Genomic DNA, 20,208 nt, shown 5'->3' with positions numbered 1-20,208 from the left:
CCTTTCACCCAGTAATTAATCAAGGTCATCGATGTTCCTTTCACCCAGTAATTAATCAACGTCATCGATGTTCCTTTCACCCAGTAATGAATCAAGGTCATCGATGTTCCTTTCACCCAGTAATTAATCAAGGTCATCGATGGAGCTTTCACCCAGTAATTAATCAAGGTCATCGATGGAGCTTTCACCCAGTAATTAATCAGGGTCATCGATGGTCCTTTCACCCAGTAATTAATCCAGGTCATCGATGGTTCTTTCACCCAGTAATTCATCAAGGTCATCGATGTTCCTTTCACCCAGTAATTAATCAAGGTCATCGATGGTCCTTTCACCCAGTACTTAATCAATGTCATCGATGGAGCTTTCACCCAGTAATTAATCAAGTTCATCGATGGAGCTTTCACCCAGTAATTAATCAGGGTCATCGATGGTCCTTTCACCCAGTAATTAATCAGGGTCATCGATGGTGCTTTCACCCAGTAATTAATCAAGGTCATCGATGGTGCTTTCACCCAGTAATTATTCAAGGTCATCGATGGTCCTTTCACCCAGTAATTAATCAAGGTCATCGATGGTCCTTTCACCCAGTAATTAATCAAGGTCATCGATGGTCCTTTCACCCAGTAATTAATCAAGGTCATCGATGGTCCTTTCACCCAGTAATTAATCAAGATCATCGATGGTCCTTTCACCCAGTAATTAATCAGTGTCATCGATGGTCTTTTCACCCAGTAATTAATCAAGGTCATCGATGTTCCTTTCACCCAGTAATTAATCAAGGTCATCGATGGTCCTTTCACCCAGTAAATAATCAAGGTCATCGATGGTCCTTTCACCCAGTAATTAATCAAGGTCATCGATGGTCCTTTCACCCAGTAATTAATCAAGGTCATCGATGGTCCTTTCACCCAGTAATTAATCAAGGTCATCGATGGAGCTTTCACCCAGTAATTAATCAAGGTCATCGATGGACCTTTCACCCAGTAATTAATCAAGGTCATCGATGTTCCTTTCACCCAATAATTAATCAACGTCATCGATGTTCCTTTCACCCAGTAATGAATCAAGGTCATCGATGTTCCTTTCACCCAGTAATTAATCAAGGTCATCGATGGAGCTTTCACCCAGTAATTAATCAAGGTCATCGATGGAGCTTTCACCCAGTAATTAATCAGGGTCATCGATGGTCCTTTCACCCAGTAATTAATCCAGGTCATCGATGGTTCTTTCACCCAGTAATTCATCAAGGTCATCGATGTTCCTTTCACCCAGTAATTAATCAAGGTCATCGATGGTCCTTTCACCCAGTAATTAATCAAGGTCATCGATGGAGCTTTCACCCAGTAATTAATCAAGTTCATCGATGGAGCTTTCACCCAGTAATTAATCAGGGTCATCGATGGTCCTTTCACCCAGTAATTAATCAGGGTTATCGATGGTGCTTTCACCCAGTAATTAATCAAGGTCATCGATGGTGCTTTCACCCAGTAATTATTCAAGGTCATCGATGGTCCTTTCACCCAGTAATTAATCATGGTCATCGATGGTCCTTTCACCCAGTAATTAATCAAGGTCATCGATGGTCCTTTCACCCAGTAATTAATCAAGGTCATCGATGGTCCTTTCACCCAGTAATTAATCAGGGTCATCGATGGTCCTTTCACCCAGTAATTAATCCAGGTCATCGATGTTCCTTTCACCCAGTAATTAATCAAGGTCATCGATGGTCCTTTCACCCAGTAATTAATCAAGGTCATCGATGGTCCTTTCACTCAGTAATTAATCAGGGTCATCGATGGTTCTTTCACCCAGTAATTAATCAAGGTCATCGATGGTCCTTTCACCCAGTAATTAATCAAGGTCATCGATGGTTCTTTCACCCAGGAACTAATCAAGGTTATCGATAGTCCTTTCACCCAGTAATTAATCAAGGTCATCGATGGTGCTTTCACCCAGTAATTCATCAAGGTCATCGATGGAGCTTTCACCCAGTAATTAATCAAGGTCATCGACGGAGCTTTCACCCAGTAATTAATCAAGGTCATCGATGTTCCTTTCACCCAGTAATTAATCAAGGTCATCGATGGTCCTTTCACCCAGTAATTAATCAAGGTCATCGATGGTGCTTTCACCCAGTAATTAATCAAGGTCATCGATGTTCCTTTCACCCAGTAATTAATCAAGGTCATCGATGTTCCTTTCACCCAGTAATTAATCAAGGTCATCGATGTTCCTTTCACCCAGTAATTAATCAAGGTCATCGATGGAGCTTTCACCCAGTAATTAATCAAGGTCATCGATGGTCCTTTCACCCAGTAATTAATCAAGGTCATCGATGTTCCTTTCACCCAGTAATTAATCAACGTCATCGATGGAGCTTTCACCCAGTAATTAATCAAGGTCATCGATGGTCCTTTCACCCAGTAATTAATCAACGTCATCGATGGTCCTTTCACCCAGTAATTAATCAAGGTCATCGATGGTCCTTTCACCCAGTAATTAATCAAGGTCATCGATGGAGCTTTCACCCAGTAATTAATCAAGGTCATCGATGGAGCTTTCACCCAGTAATTAATCAAGGTCATCGATGGTCCTTTCACCCAGTAATTAATCAAGGTCATCGATGGTCCTTTCACCCAGTAATTTATCCAGGTCATCGATGGTCCTTTCACCCAGTAATTAATCAAGGTCATCGATGGTCCTTTCACCCAGTAATTAATCAAGATCATCGATGGAGCTTTCACCCAGTAATTAATCAAGGTCATCGATAGTGCTTTCACCCAGTAATTAATCAAGATCATCGATGGAGCTTTCACCCAGTAATTAATCAAGATCATCGATGGAGCTTTCACCCAGTAATTAATCAAGGTCATCGATGGTCCTTTCACCCAGTAATTAATCAAGGTCATCGATAGTGCTTTCACCCAGTAATTAATCAAGATCATCGATGGAGCTTTCACCCTGTAATTAATCAAGGTCATCGATTGTGCTTTCACCCAGTAATTAATCAAGGTCATCGATAGTGCTTTCACCCATTAATTAATCAAGGTCATCGATAGTGCTTTCACCCAGTAATTAATCAAGATCATCGATGGAGCTTTCACCCAGTAATTAATCAATGTCATCGATGGTTCTTTCACCCAGTAATTAATCAAGACCATCGATGGTCCTTTCACCCAGTAATTAATTTAGGTCATCGATGGTCCTTTCACCCAGTAATTAATCAAGGTCATCGATGGTCCTTTCACCCAGTAATTAATCAAGGTCATCGATGGTCCTTTCACTCAGTCATTAATTAAGGTCATCGATGGTCCTTTCACCCAGTAATTAATTAAGGTCATCGATGGTCCTTTCACCCAGTAATTAATCAAGGTCATCTATGGTCCTTTCACTCAGTAATTAATTTAGGTCATCGATGGTCCTTTCACCCAGTAATTAATCAAGGTCATCGATGGTCCTTTCACCCAGTAATTAATCAAGGTCATCGATGGTCCTTTCACTCAGTAATTAATTAAGGTCATCGATGGTCCTTTCACCCAGTAATTAATTAAGGTCATCGATGGTCCTTTCACCCAGTAATTAATCAAGGTCATCTATGGTCCTTTCACTCAGTAATTAATTAAGGTCATCGATGGTCCTTTCACCCAGTACTTAATCAAGGTCATCGATGGTCCTTTCACCCAGTAATTAATCAAAGTCATGGACGGAGCTTTCACCCAGCAATTAATCAAGGTCATCGATAGTGCTTTCACCCAGTAATTAATCAAGATCAAACATGGAGCTTTCACCCAGTAATTAATCAAAGTCATGGACGGAGCTTTCACCCAGCAATTAATCAAGGTCATCGATAGTGCTTTCACCCAGTAATTAATCAAGGTCATCGATGGTCCTTTCACCCAGTAATTCATCAAGGTCATCGATGGTCCTTTCACCCAGTCTTTCATCAAGGTCCTCGATGGAGCTTTCACCCATTAATTCATCCAGGTCATCGATTGACCTTTCACCCAGTAATTAATCAAGTTCATCGATGGCATTTTATAAGGTTCCACATAAGAGACTGTTGTCTAAGGTAGAAACCCATGGAATCGAGGGAAAAGTATGGACTTGGTTCGGAAGTTGGCTGTGTGAAAGGCGACAGAGTAGGGATAATGGGAAAGTACTCTCATTGGCAGGATGTGACTAGTGGAGTCCCGCAGGCATCTGTCTTGGGGCCTCAATTATTCACAATATTTATTAACGACTTAGATGAAGGCATAGAAAGTCTCATATCTAAGTTTGCCGATGACACAAAGATTGGTGGCATTGTAAGCAGTGCAGATGAAAAAATAAAATTACAAAGCGACATTGATCGATTAGGTGAATGGGCAAAACTTTGGAAAATGGAATTCAATGTAGGCAAATATGAGGTCATCCACTTTGGTTCAAAAAAGGATAGAACAGGTTACTTTATAAATGATAAAAAGTTAAAAACAGTGGATGTCCAAAGAGACTTAGGAGTTCAGGTACATAGATCATTGAAGTGTCATGAACAGGTGCAGAAAATAATCAAGAAGGCAAATAGAATGCTGGCCCTTTTATCTAAAGGACTGGAGTACAAGGGGGCAGAAGTTATGCTGCAGCTATACAAAACCCTGGTTAGACCGCACCTGGAGTACTGTGAGCAGTTCTGGGCACCGCACCTTCGGAAGGACATATTGGCCTTGGAGGGAGGGCAGCGTAGGTTTATTAAAATGATACCCGGACTTCAAGGGTTAAGTTACGAGGAGAGATTACACAAATTGGGGTTGTATTCTCTCGACTTTCGAAGGTTAAGGGGTCATCTGATTGAAGTTTATAAGATATTAAGGGGAACAGATAAGGTGGATAGAGAGAAACTATTTCCACTGGTTGGGGATTCTAGGAGTAGGGGGCACAGTCTAAAAATTAGAGCCAGACCTTTCAGGAGTGAGATTAGAAAACATTTCGACACACAAAGGGTGGTAGAAGTTTGGAACTCTCTTCCGCAATCGGCAATTGATACGAGCTCAATTGTTAAATTTAAATGTGAGATAGATAGCTTTTTGGCAACCAAAGGTATTAAGGGATATGGGCCAAAGGCAGGCATTTTGAGTTAGATCACAGATCAGCCATGATCTTATCAAATGGCGGAGCAGGCACGAGGGGCTGAATGGCCTACTCCTGTTCCTATGTTCCAATGAGAACAACTCCAGATTGTCCAGTCGTTCCACATAACGAAAGTCCCCAATCCCTGGAATCATTCGAGTAAATCTCTTCTGCATCCTCTCTCAGGCCTTCATATCTTTCCTAAAGTGCGATGCCCAGAATTGGTGGCAACACTCCAGTTGTGGCTGAACCAGTGTTTTATAAAGTTTCAACATAACTTCCTTGCTTTTGTACTCTGTGCCTCTATTTATAAAGCCCAGGATCCCGTATGCTTTTTTAACTGCTTTCTCAACCAGTCCTGCCACCTTCAAAAATTTGTTTACATATACCCCCAGGTCACTCTGTCCCTGCACGCCCTGCAGAATTCTACTATTTAGTTTATATTGCCTCTCCTCATTCTTCCTGCCAAAATGTATCACTTCACACTTCTCTGCGTTAATTTCATCTGCCACGTGTCCGCCCATGCCACCAGCCTGTCTATATCCTCTTGAAGTCTATCACTATCCTCCTCACTCTTTACTACACTTCCAAGTTTAGTGTCATCTGCAAATTTTGAAGTTGTGTCCTGCACAACCAAGTCCAAGTCATTAATATGTATCAAGAAAAGCAGTGGTCCCAGCACCGAACCCTGGGGAACACCACTGTACACCTCCCTCCAGTCCGAAAAATAACCGTTCACCACCACTCTTTGTTTCCTGTCACTTAGCCAATTTTGTATCCATGCTGCCACTGCCCCTTTTATTCCATGGGTTTTAATTTTGCTGACAAGTAAAGGGGTATATGTGGCACTTGATCAAACGCCTTTTGAAACTCCAGATACACCGCATCAACCGCATTGCCTTGATCTACCCTCTCTTATGTGGGACCTTATCAAATGCCTTCTGGAAGTCCATATAAATAACATCCATTGACATTCCCCTGTCCACTTCTTTCGTCACATCTTCAAAAAATTCAAACAGGTTTGTTGAGCATTACCTACCTTTCACAAATCCATGCTGGCTCTCTCTGATTAACTGAAAATTCTCGAGGTGTTCAGTCACCCTATCTTTAATTATGGACTCCAGCATTTTCCCCACAATAGATGCTAGGCTAACTGGTCTATAATTCCTTGGTTTCCCTCTCTCTCCTTCCTTAAAAAGCGCAGTGACATGTGCAATTTTCCAATGTAAAGGGACAGTTCCTGAATCTAGAGAACTTTGAAAGATTATAGTTAGGGCATCCGCAATGTGCTCACCTACTTCCTTTAAAACCCTGGGATGGAAACCATCTGGTCCTGGGGATTTGTCACTCTTTAGTGCTATTATTTTCTTCATTACTGTTGCTTTACTTATCTTAATTTTATTGAGTCCCTGTCCCCGATTCAATATTAGTTTTCTTGGGATTTCCGGCATGCTATCCTCTTTTTCTACTGGAAATACTGATGCAAAGTAATTGTTCAACATGTCCGCCATTTCCTCATTGTCAATGACAATATCCCCACGTTCAATTTTTAAGGGGCCAACACTGCTCCTGACCATCCTCTTTATCCGAATGTAACTATAAAATGTCTTCGTATTGGTTTTGATATCCCTTGCAAGTTTCTTTTCATACTCTCTTTTTGTAGCTCTTACTATCTGTTTTGTGACCCTTTGTTGATCTTTCTACCTTTCCCATTCGCCAGGATCTGTGCCATTTTTTGCCTTTTTTGTATACCCTTTCCTTATGTCTTATACTGTCCCTTACCTCTTTAGTTCTTGCCCCTCAGGGGTATAAACCGATTCTGTATCATGTTAAATGTTTCTTAAAACATTTCCCACTGATCATCAGTCGTTTTACCCATTAACAGATTTGCCCAGTTTACTGTGGACAGTCTCTGTCTCATCACATTGAAGTCGGCCTGACCCAAGTCTAGAATCTTAGCAGCTAACTCACGTTTTTCCCTTTCAAATATTACATTGAACTCGATCATGTTATGATCACTATTGGATAGATGTTCACGTACAGTTAAGCCGTTAACTAAATCTGGTTCATTACTCATTACTAAATCTGATATGGCTTGCCCCCTTGTTGCCTCTCGGATATACTGCTGTAGAAAACTATCCCAGACACACTCAAGATATTCACTACCTTTCTGACAGTTGCTAGTCTGCTTTTCCCAATCTACGTGAAGGGTAAAGTACCCCATTAAGACCACTATGCCTTTCTTACATGCTTGTCTAATCTCTGCATTTATACAATCTAGCACTTCAGAGCTGCTGCCAGGGGTCCTATACACAATTCCCACTATCGTCTTAGATCCTTTCCTATTTCTCAATTCAACCCATAAGGTCTCTGTTGACTGCTTACCTCTCATTATATCCTCCTTTATCATTGAAGTGATTTCATCTCTAATCATTAAGGCAACTCCTCCCCCTTTTCCATTTTCCCTGTCTCTCCTGTGGACCTTATAACCTGGTATATTCTCCTTGGAACAGAAAAGGTTAAAAGGAATCATGAAAGGTTTAGATAAAGTAAATAAAGAGAAACTGTTCCCATTGGCAGAAAGGTGGAGAACCAGAGGACATAGATTTAAGGCGACTGGCAAAAGAACCAAAGGCAACATGTGGAAATACTTTTTACACAGCGAGTAGTGATGTGATGTAAAGCATTGTCTGAAAGGTCGTTGGATAGATTCAAGTGTTTCAAAAGGGAAGTGGATAAATACTTCAAGGGAAAACATTTGCAGGGCTACGGGGAAAGAGCGGATTTCTCGGAACGTTCTAGTCTACGGCATTTCTCAATAAATCTTGGACCCCGGACCACATAGAGGATAGTGACGATTGGCCAATATATCAAAACTGAAATGAATTTGAATCAGTTTGCTATATAAGTCAGATTTGTAAAAGATCACGACAGCCCAGTCAAGTAGAAATAGGGAAAGTTCTGGAAGGGATGGGACAGGCAGTGAAAGAGAGGGAGAATGAGAATGAGAGAGGGGAGAGAGAAAGAGGGAAAGATAGACAGTGGGAGAGAGACATAGAGGGAGAGAGACGTAGAGGGAGAGAGAGAGCGAGAGATAGTGATAGAGGGAGAGAGACACAGGGCGAGAGATAGCGTGAGAGAGACTGAGAGGGAGAAATAGAGAGAGACACAGAGAGCGAGAGATAGAGGAGGAGAGGGAGAGAGATGCAGGGAGAGAGACAGGGAGCGAGAGATGGGGGGCGGAGTGCGGGGGGTGGGGGCGGGGAGAGCGAGAGACGGAGAGAGCGAGAGAGACGGAGGAAAATTAAAGAAGGTTTGTGAAGTTTAAGAATGCCATTACCAGATGATAAGCATAGAAACACGGAATCATAGAATGATACACCATTCGGTCCATCGTGCCTGTGCTGGCCCTTTGAAAGAGTTGTCCAATTAGTCCCATCCCCTGCCCTTTCACCATAGCCTTGCAATATTTTCCCTTCAAATATTCATCCAATTCTCTTTTCATTGTCAGCTTACATCAACTGCATATAAGAGTTCAATTCCTAATTACAAAAGTAAGACTTGGCTACCAAGGAAGATCATTGGTCGAAGGATAACAGACTCTGATTGACGGCAGCAATGTTCCTGAAACAAATCCAAGGGTCCGAGAGGTGGATGAGACAGACAGCCTCTGCACCATCCCAGAAGGAGCAGGATATTTAATGTCCTGAAATCTTTGCTAAAGCTGCGAGCTTTCCACCAATAATCTGAACACATTGCAGCAAATTGCAAATCGACCCCGATAACAGCGACTGCATTACCAAACAGAGGGCTACAAATCGCAGCTGTTACTAACTAAGTGCTACTACATGAAACAGTCTCATATGATTGACGTCCAAGGCTGGATTTCCATAGTTACCACTGGTAGTGAACTGGCGGAGTGCATCCATCGTCCTTTATAGAACCTGTCAAATTTCTATTTCATTGAAAGTAAAGGGGTTTCTGGAACGTGCGGCCAATCCACAGCGTTAGTTTCACGCGGTGGTGCAAGTTGAAATGTCCTGAATTGTCCATCCCTAGATGTCACCGCCTTCGTCTTGGACTGGAGTCAAGTGTCAGCCCAGTCCAAGACCCTGTAGGGTGGCAGGTTCCATTCCCTGAAACAGGTGGCTTCTCCCACAACCCTCGAGCTTTTCAGAGCAATTTCCTGGTGCCAGCTCACAAATTACCAGCATTTCACGGAATTCAATTTCACAACTTTCTGCCGTGGGATTTGAAATCTTGGTTGCCTGACCAGTGCCATCGTCAATTGCACAGTGTACCGATCCTACAGGTACGCCTCACTCCGGTGTACCGATCCTACAGGTACGCCTCACTCCGGTGTACCGATCCTACAGGTACGCCTCACTCCGGTGTACCGATCCTACAGGTACGCCTCACTCCGGTGTACCGATCCTACAGGTACGCCTCACTCCGGTGTACCGATCCTACAGGTACACCTCACTCCGGTGTACCGATCCTACAGGTACGCCTCACTCCAGTGTACCGATCCTACAGGTGCGCCTCACTCCGGTGTACCGATCCTACAGGTACGCCTCACTCCGGTGTACCGATCCTACAGGTGCACCTCACTCCGGTGTACTGATCCTACAGGTGCACCTCACTCCGGTGTACCGATCCTACAGGTGCACCTCACTCCGGTGTACCGATCCTACAGGTGCACCTCACTCCGGTGTACCGATCCTACAGGTACACCTCACTCTGGTGTACCGATCCTACAGGTGCACCTCACTCCGGTGTACCGATCCTACAGGTGCACCTCACTCCGGTGTACCGATCCTACAGGTACACCTCACTCCAGTGTACCGATCCTACAGGTACACCTCACTCCAGTGTACCGATCCTACAGGTACGCCTCACTATCTGAATATTCTAGCTGACAATAGAATATAATTGATCAGGTCCCACATCGTTCCGATATTGAGTCACCTTTTCATTCCTCTTTATTGTTAATGGAATCTGTGACAGAATTAATGTGGCAAATTATTCAGACATTCTCACTATTGAAACCGTTTTGCAACTAGATTAAAGGAATATTTAATCGCAGCCTTCTCTCCTCTCTGAATTTAGTCACATCCCTGCATAAATACACGTTTTGGAGCAGGAACTGAAAAGTCCGCTTTCTTCGAGAATGAACTTTGGGTCATTGGAATGGGAATCTAGAGAATAGTTATTGCTTGTAATATCTACAAATAGGAGATTTACAACATACTTCATCCACAACAGGATGAAAGTCTCCGAGATGGTGAAGAGTTAAATGATGGACTTTCTCCGACTCTCCATCTCTGGGTCACTCTGAGTCTCTCCATTGCTGTGGGCCCGGAGTCTCCAGCAAAATCAGGAGGAACGAGAGACACGGGGTTAAAATACGATCCAGCCAGTCAAACGCTCTCCATGCAACTGAAACATAAATGATGTCTTTTCATCGAATCATAGAATCATAGCACGGAAGGAGGCCATTCAGCCCATCGAGTCCACGCTGACTCTATGCAAGAACAATCCAGCTAGTCCCACTCCCCCGCTCTATCCCCGTAGCCCTGCATTTATTTTCCTTTCAAGTGCTTATCCAGTTCCCTTTTGAAGGCCACAATTGAATCTGCCTCCACCACCCCCTCGGGCAGTGCATTCCAGATCCCAACCACTCGCTGTGTAAAAAAACTTTTTCCTCATGTCACCTTTGGTTCTTTTGCCAATCAGCGTAAATCTATGTCCTCTGGTTCTTGGCCCTTCCACCGATGGGAACAGTTTTTCTCTATCTACTCTGTCTAGACCCTTCATGATTTTGAATACCTCTATCAAATCTCCTCTCAACCGTTTCTGTTCCAAGGAGAACAACCCCAGCTTCTCCAGTCTATCCACATAACTAAAGTCCCTCATCCCTGGAACCATTCTAGTAAATCTCTTCTGCATCCTCTCCAAGGCCTTCACATCTTTCCTGAAGTGCGGTGCCCAGGACCGGACACAATACTCCAGTTGTGGCCGAACTAGTGTTTTATAAAGATTCATGACTTCTTTGCTTTTGTACTCTATGCCTCTATTTATAAAGCCCAGGATCCCGTATGCTTTTTTAACCGCTTTCTCAACCAGTCCTGCCACCTTCAACGATTTGTGCACATCTACCACCAGATCTCTCTGTTCCTGTACTCCTTTTAGAGTTGTGCCCTCTAGTTTATATTGTCTCTCCTCGTTCTTCCTACCGAAATATATCACTTTGCATTTTTCTGCATTAAATTTCATCAGCCACATGTCCGCCCATTCTGCCAGACTTTCTATAACCTCTTGAAGTCCATCACTATCCTCCTCATTGTTTACTACCCTTCCAAGTTTTGTGCCATCTGCAAATTTGGGAAATGTGCCCTGTACACCCAAGTCCAAGTTAGACCTCACCTGGAGTACTGTGAGCAGTTCTGGGCACCGCACCTTCGGAGGGACATATTGGCCTTGGAGGGAGTGCAGCGTAGGTTTACTGGAATGATACCCGGACTTCAAGGGTTAAGTTACGAGGAGCGATTACACAAATTGGGGTTGTATTCTCTAGAGTTTCGAAGGTTAAGGGGTGATCTGATCGAAGTTTATAAGATATTAAGGGGAACAGATAGGGTGGATAGAGAGAAACTATTTCCGCTTGTTGGGGATTCTAGGAGTAGGGGGCACAGTCTAAAAATTAGAGCCAGACCTTTCAGGAGTGAGATTAGAAAACATTTCTACACACAAAGGGTGGTAGAAGTTTGGAACTCTCTTCTGCAAACGGCAATTGATACTAGCTCAATTGCTAAATTTAAATGTGAGATAGAAAGCTTTTTGGCAACCAAAGGTATTAAGGGATATGGGCCAAAGTCAGGTATAAGGAGCTAGATCACAGATCAGCCATGATCTTATCAAATGGCGGAGGAGGCACGAGGGGCTGAATGGCCTACTCCTGTTCCTATGTTCATATATATCAAGAAAAGCAGTGGTCCCAGCACCGACCCTTGGCAAACACCACTGTTCTCCTCCCTCCAGTCCGAAAAACAACCGTTCACCACTACTCTCTGTTTCCTGTCCCTTAGCTAATTTTGTATCCATGTTGCTACTGCCCCCTTTATTCCATGGGCCACAATCTTGCTGACAAGCCTATTATGTGGCACTTTATCAAACGCCTTTTAAAAGTCCATATACACCACATCAACTGCATTGCCCTCATCTACCCTCCCTGTTACCTCATCAAAAAGCTCTATCAGGTTAGTTAAACACGATTTGCCTTTCACAAATTCGTGTTGGCTTTCCCTAATCAATCCACACTTGTCCAAGTGACTGCTAATTCTGTCCCAGATTATAGTTTCTAAAAGTTTCCCCACCATCGAGGTTAAATTGACTGGCCTATAGTTACTGGGTTTATCCTTGCACCCTTTTTTGAGTAAGCGTGTAACATTTGCATTTCTCCAGTCATATCAAAATTACAGTGCAGAAACAGGCATTTCAGCCCCATTGGTCCATGCCGGTGTTTATGCTCCATACGAGCCTCTTCCCTCCCTACTTCATCTCACCCTATCAGCATATCCTTCCCTTACTTTCTCCCGCATGTGTTTATCCAGCTTCCCCTTAAATCCATCTGTACTATTTGCCTCAACCACTCCATGTGGTAGCGAGTTCCACATTCTCACCACTCTCTGGGTAAAGAAGTTTCTCCTGAATTCCCTATTGGAGTTATTAGCGACTATTTTATATTCATGATCTCTTGTTTTGGTCTCCCCCACAAGTGGAAACATTTTCTCTACGTCTACCCGAACAAACCCTTTCATAATCTTCAAGGCCTCTGTCAGGTCAGCCCTTCAGCCTTCTTTTTTTTTTAGAGAAAAGTTTCCCAGCCTGTTCAACCTTTCCTGATAATGATATCCTCTCATTTCTAGGATCATCATTGTGAATCTTCTGAGCACTTCTGCAATGCCTTTACATCCTTCCTATAAAATGGAGACCAGAACTGTGCACAATACTCCAAGTGTGGTCAAACCAAGGTTCTATACAAGTTTAACATAACTTCTCAGCTTTTCAATTCTACCCCTCTGGAAATGAACCCCAATGCTTGATTTGCTTTTTTAGGGCCTTATTAACCTATGTCGCGACTTTTAGTGATTTGTGTATCTGTACCGCTGGATCCCTCTGCTCCTCTACCCCATTTAGACTCTTATTATCCAAGCAGTATGTGGCCTCCTTATTCTTCCTACCAAAATGTACCACCTCACACTTATCTATATTGAAATGAATTTGCAAATTACATGCCTATTCTCCAAGTTTATTCATGTCCTCGAATTTTGACACATTCTTCCTCAGTATTAACTACATCCGCCAATTTGGTGTCCTCCACAAATTTTGAAATTGTACCTCCGCTTCCCGAGTTCAAATTGTAAATTGTGAACAACAGTGGTCCCAGCACCGATCCCTGCGGAACACCACCTCCCACCTTTGACCAGTCTGAACAGCTAACCTTTCACCCCGACTCTCTGTTTCCTGTTTTGCAGCCAACTTGCTATCCATCCTGCTGCCTGTCCCCTGACTCCACGTGCGATGGCCTTAATTCACCAGAATGATACCAGGGCTAAAAGGGTTAAATTATGAGGACAGGTTGCATAGACCAGACTTGAGATTAACGAGTGATCCAATTGAGTTGTTCAGACAAGATTAAAGGCTTCGATAGGGCAGATAGAGAGGAACTATTTCCTCTGGTGGGGGGAGAACAAGGGGGCATTACCTTGAAATTAAAGCTGGGCCGTTCGGATGGATGTCAAGAACCAGTTCTCCACACAGAGGGGAGTGAAAATCTGGAACTCTCTCCACCCCCTCCCCCCACCCCCGCCGGAAAAGCTGTTGAGGCTGGGGGTCAATTGAAAATGTCAAAACTGAGATCAATAGATTTTGTTAGATGTGGTTATTAATGGATATGGAACAAGGCGGGTGAATTGAGTTGAGGTACAGATCAGCCATGATCTATTTGGATGGGGAGGTTCAGTTCATCACGTGTAAAAGTCCCCGCTGTTCTTCAATTACAACGGGCCGGGATTGTGATGTAAAAGCACGTGTCGTTCACTTCACCAACCATTAATGAACATTACAAAAGCACTCGATGGCACATATTTTTTCCAAGATTTCCAGCGAAGCCAAGGAAGAACATTCTTCCAATTTTGCTACATATTCAGGGCACAACTCTAAAAGGGGTACAGGAACAGAAAGATCTGGGGGTATATGTGCACAAATCGTTGAAGGTGGCAGGGCAGATTGAGAAAGTGATTTAAAAAAGCATATGGGGTCCTGGGCTTTATAAATAGAGGCATAGAGTACAAAAGTACGGAAGTCATGTTGAACCTTTATAAAACACTGGTTCAGCCTCAACTGGAGTATTGTGTCCAGTTCTGGGCACCACACTTTAGGAAGGATGTGAAGGCCTTAGAGAGGGTGCAGAAGAGATTTACTAGAATTATTCCAGGGATGAGGGACTTTAGTTACGTGGATAGACTGGAGAAGCTGGGATTGTTCTCCTTGGAACAGAGACGGTTGCGAGGAGATTTGATCGAGGTATTCAAAATCATGACGGGTCCAGACAGAGTAGATAGAGAGAAACTGTTCCCATTGGTGGAAGGGTCAAGAACCAGAGGACATAGACTTAAGGTGATTGGCAAAAGAGCCAAAGGTGACATGAGGAAAAACTTTTTTACACAGCGAGTTGTTAGGATCTGAAATGCACTGCCCGAGGGGGTGGTGGAGGCAGATTCAATCATGGCCTTCAAAAGGCAACTGGATAAGTACTTGAAGGGAAAAAAATGCAAGGCTACGGGGATAGGGCATGGGAGTAAGACAAGCTGGATTGTTCTTACATAGAGCCAGCTCGGACTCGATGGGCCGAATGGCCTCCTTCCGTGCTGTAAACTTTCTATGATTCTACATAGCGATTAGAGGAAACTTTTCTGCGACATTTACCATGTTGGTGATGCAGTGATTATTCCCTAACCGTTCTATTGATTCCAGTGAAAACAACTCGAAACATTTGCTTGTTTGTGCATCTATGTGAGTTCACAGTTTTATGTTTCCACAAAGAGGCCGTTGCTCTTTTATTGCTAGATGCTGCTACTTGTGTTTGAAGTGGAGACAAGAAGTCGGGTAATAGAGAACGAGAAACAGAAATTAATTCTATCGTTTATTCCTCCAATAGGAGATATCGTATAGATTGATTATCGGGAAAAAAAACTCACTGGATAGTTTCAATGGTCCAACCGATCAGATTGTCTAAATTTCTCCAATCATGGTGGAATGACCAGACACAGGAATGCGGCCAAAAGGCTGGGACTAATGAGGCGAGAACATGGGGCGGGGATTAATGAGGAGAGAGCATGGGGAGGGGATTAATGAGGAGAGAACATGGGGCGGGGATTAATGAGGCGAGAACATGGGGCGGGGATTAATGAGGAGAGAGCATGGGGAGGGGATTAATGAGGAGAGAACACGGGGCGGGGACTAATGAGGCGAGAACATAGGGCGGGGATTAATGAGGAGAGAGCATGGGGAGGGGATTAATGAGGAGAGAGCATGGGGAGGGGACTAATGAGGCGAGAACATGGGGCGGGGATTAATGAGGAGAGAGCATGGGGCGGGGATTAATGAGGAGAGAACATGAGGAGGGGATTAATGAGGAGAGAACATGGGAAGGGGATTAATGAGGAGAGAACATGAGGAGGGGATTAATGAGGAGAGAACATGAGGAGGGGATTAATGAGGCGAGAACATGGGGCGGGGATTAATGAGGAGAGAACATGGGAAGGGGATTAATGAGGAGAGAACATGAGGAGGGGATTAATGAGGCGAGAACATGGGGCGGGGATTAATGAGGAGAGAACATGAGGAGGGGATTAATGAGGAGAGAACATGGGAAGGGGATTAATGAGGAGAGAGCATGGGGAGGGGATTAATGAGGAGAGAACATGGGGAGGGGATAATGAGGCGAGAACATGGGGCGGGGATTAATGAGGAGAGAACATGAGGAGGGGATTAATGAGGAGAGAACATGGGAAGGGGATTAATGAGGAGAGAGCATGGGGAGGGGATTAATGAGGAGAGAACATGAGGAGGGGATTAATGAGGAGAGAACATGGGGAGGGGATTAATGAGGAGAGAACATGAGGAGGGGATTAATGAGGAGAGAACATGGGGAGGGGATAATGAGGAGAGAGCATGGGGAGGGGATTAATGAGGAGAGAACATGGGGAGGGGATAATGAGGAGAGAGCATGAGGAGGGGATTAATGAGGAGAGAACATGAGGAGGGGATTAATGAGGAGAGAGCATGAGGAGGGGATTAATGAGGAGAGAACATGGGGAGGGGATAATGAGGAGAGAGCATGAGGAGGGGATTAATGAGGAGAGAACATGGGGAGGGGATTAATGAGGAGAGAGCATGAGGAGGGGATTAATGAGGAGAGAACATGGGGAGGGGATTAATGAGGAGAGAGCATGAGGAGGGGATTAATGAGGAGAGAACATGGGGAGGGGATTAATGAGGAGAGACAATGGGGTGGGGATTAATGAGGAGAGAACATGGGGAGGGGATTAATGAGGAGAGACAATGGGGTGGGGATTAATGAGGAGAGAACATGGGGAGGGGATTAATGAGGACAGAACATGGGGAGGGGATTAATGAGGAGAGGGCATGGGGCGGGGATTAATGAGGAGAGAACATGGGGAGGGGATTAATGAGGAGAGAGCATGGGGGGGGGATTAATGAGGAGAGAGCATGAGGAGGGGATTAATGAGGAGAGAGCATGGGGAGGGGATTAATGAGGAGAGAACATGAGGCTTGGATTAATGAGGAGAGAACATGGGGAGGGGATTAATGAGGAGAGAGCATGGGGAGGGGATTAATGAGGAGAGACAATGGGGTGGGGATTAATGAGGAGAGAACATGGGGAGGGGATTAATGAGGAGAGAGCATGGGGGGGGGGATTAATGAGGAGAGAGCATGAGGAGGGGATTAATGAGGAGAGAATATGGGGAGGGGATTAATGAGGACAGAACATGGGGAGGGGATTAATGAGGAGAGAGCATGGGGAGGGGATTAATGAGGACAGAACATGGGGAGGGGATTAATGAGGAGAGGGCATGGGGCGGGGATTAATGAGGAGAGAACATGGGGAGGGGACCAATGAGGAGAGAACATGGGGAGGGGATTAATGAGGAGAGAGCATGAGGAGGGGATTAATGAGGAGAGAACATGGGGCGGGGATTAATGAGGAGAGAACATGAGGCTTGGATTAATGAGGAGAGAACATGGGGAGGGGATTAATGAGGAGAGAGCATGGGGAGGGGATTAATGAGGAGAGAACATGGGGAGGGGATTAATGAGGAGAGACCATGGGGAGGGGATTAATGAGGAGAGAGCATGGGGAGGGGATTAATGAGGAGAGAACATGGGGAGGGGATTAATGAGGAGAGACAATGGGGTGGGGATTAATGAGGAGAGACAATGGGGTGGGGATTAATGAGGAGAGAGCATGGGGAGGGGATTAATGAGGAGAGAACATGGGGAAGGGATTAATGAGGAGAGACAATGGGGTGGGGATTAATGAGGAGAGAGCATGGGGAGGGGATTAATGAGGAGAGAGCATGGGGAGGGGATTAATGAGGACAGAACATGGGGAGGGGATTAATGAGGAGAGGGCATGGGGCGGGGATTAATGAGGAGAGAACATGGGGAGGGGATTAATGAGGAGAGAGCATGGGGGGGATTAATGAGGAGAGAACATGAGGAGGGGATTAATGAGGAGAGAATATGGGGAGGGGATTAATGAGGAGAGATCATGGGCAGGGGATTAATGAGGAGAGAACATGGGGAGGGGATTAATGAGGAGAGAGCATGGGGCGGGGATTAATGAGGAGAGAACATGGGGAGGGGATTAATGAGGAGAGAGCATAGGGCGGGGATTAATGAGGAGAGAGCATGGGGAGGGGACCAATGAGGAGAGAACATGGGGAGGGGATTAATGAGGAGAAAACATGGGGAGGGGATTAATGAGGAGAGAGCATGGGGAGGGGATTAATGAGGAGAGAACATGGGGAGGGGATTGATGAGGAGAGAACATGGGGAGGGGATTAATGAGGAGAGTGCATGGGGAGGGGATTAATGAGGAGAGAGCATGGGGAGGGGATTAATGAGCAGGAAACATGGGGAGGGGATTAATGAGGAGAGAACATGGGGAGGGGATTAATGAGGAGAGAACATGAGGAGGGGATTAATGAGGAGAGAACATGGGGAGGGGATTAATGAGGAGAGAGCATGAGGCGGGGATTAATGGGGAGAGAAACTGAGACGGGGATTAATGAGGAGAGAACATGAGACGGGGATTAATGAGGAGAGAACATGGGGAGGTGATTAATGAGGAGAGAACATGGGGAGGGGATTAATGAGGAGAGAGCATGGGGAGGGGATTAATGAGGAGAGAACATGAGGAGGGGATTAATGAGGAGAGAACATGGGGCGGGGATTAATGAGGAGAGAACATGGGGAGGGGATTGATGAGGAGAGAACATGGGGAGGGGATTGATGAGGAGAGAACATGGGGAGGGGATTAATGAGGAGAGAGCATGGGGAGGGGATTAATGAGGAGAGAACATGAGGAGGGGATTAATGAGGAGAGAACATTGGGAGGGGATTAATGAGGAGAGAACATGGGGAGGGGATTAATGAGGAGAGAGCATAGGGCGGGGATTAATGAGGAGAGAGCATGGGGCGGGGATTAATGAGGAGAGACCATGGGGCGAGGATTAATGAGGAGAGAACATGGGGCGGGGATTAATGAGGAGAGAGCATGGGGAGGGGATTAATGAGGAGAGAACATGAGGAGGGGATTAATGAGGAGAGAACATTGGGAGGGGATTAATGAGGAGAGAACATGGGGAGGGGATTAATGAGGAGAGAGCATAGGGCGGGGATTAATGAGGAGAGAGCATGGGGCGGGGATTAATGAGGAGAGACCATGGGGCGAGGATTAATGAGGAGAGAACATGGGGCGGGGATTAATGAGGAGAGACCCTGGGGCGAGGATTAATGAGGAGAGAACATGGGGAGGGGATTAATGAGGAGAGAACACGGGGCGGGGATTAATGAGGAGAGAACATGGGGAGGGGATTAATGAGGAGAGAACATGGGGAGGGGATTAATGAGGAGAGAGCATAGGGCAGGGATTAATGAGGAGAGACCCTGGGGCGAGGATTAATGAGGAGAGAACATGGGGCGGGGATTAATGAGGAGAGAACATGGGGAGGGGATTAATGAGGAGAGAACATGGGGAGGGGATTAATGAGGAGAGAACATGGGGAGGGGATTAATGAGGAGAGACCCTGGGGCGGGGATTAATGAGGAGAGAACATGGGGCGAGGATTAATGAGGAGAGAACATGGGGCGGGGATTAATGAGGAGAGACCCTGGGGCGAGGATTAATGAGGAGAGAACATGGGGCGGGGATTAATGAGGAGAGAACATGGGGAGGGGATTAATGAGGAGAGACCCTGGGGCGAGGATTAATGAGGAGAGAACATGGGGAGGGGATTAATGAGGAGAGATCATGGGGAGGGGATTAATGAGGAGAGAGCATAGGGCGGGGATTAATGAGGAGAGACCCTGGGGCGAGGATTAATGAGCAGAGAACATGGGGCGGGGATTAATGAGGAGAGAACATGGGGAGGGGATTAATGAGGAGAGAACATGGGGAGGGGATTAATGAGGAGAGAACATGGGGAGGGGATTAATGAGGAGAGAACATGGGTAGGGGATTAATGAGGAGAGACCCTGGGGCGGGGATTAATGAGGAGAGAACATGGGGAGGGGATTAATGAGGAGAGACCCTGGGGCGGGGATTAATGAGGAGAGAACATGGGGAGGGGATTAATGAGGAGAGAACATGGGGAGGGGATTAATGAGGAGAGAACATGGGGAGGGGATTAATGAGGAGAGAACATGAGGAGGGGATTAATGAGGAGAGAACATGGGTAGGGGATTAATGAGGAGAGAACATGGGGAGGGGACTAATGAGGAGAGAACATGGGG

This window comes from Heptranchias perlo, chromosome X (assembly GCF_035084215.1).
Source record: "Heptranchias perlo isolate sHepPer1 chromosome X, sHepPer1.hap1, whole genome shotgun sequence".
Lineage (NCBI taxonomy): Eukaryota > Metazoa > Chordata > Chondrichthyes > Hexanchiformes > Hexanchidae > Heptranchias > Heptranchias perlo.
Note: the sequence above shows the minus strand (reverse complement) of the source record.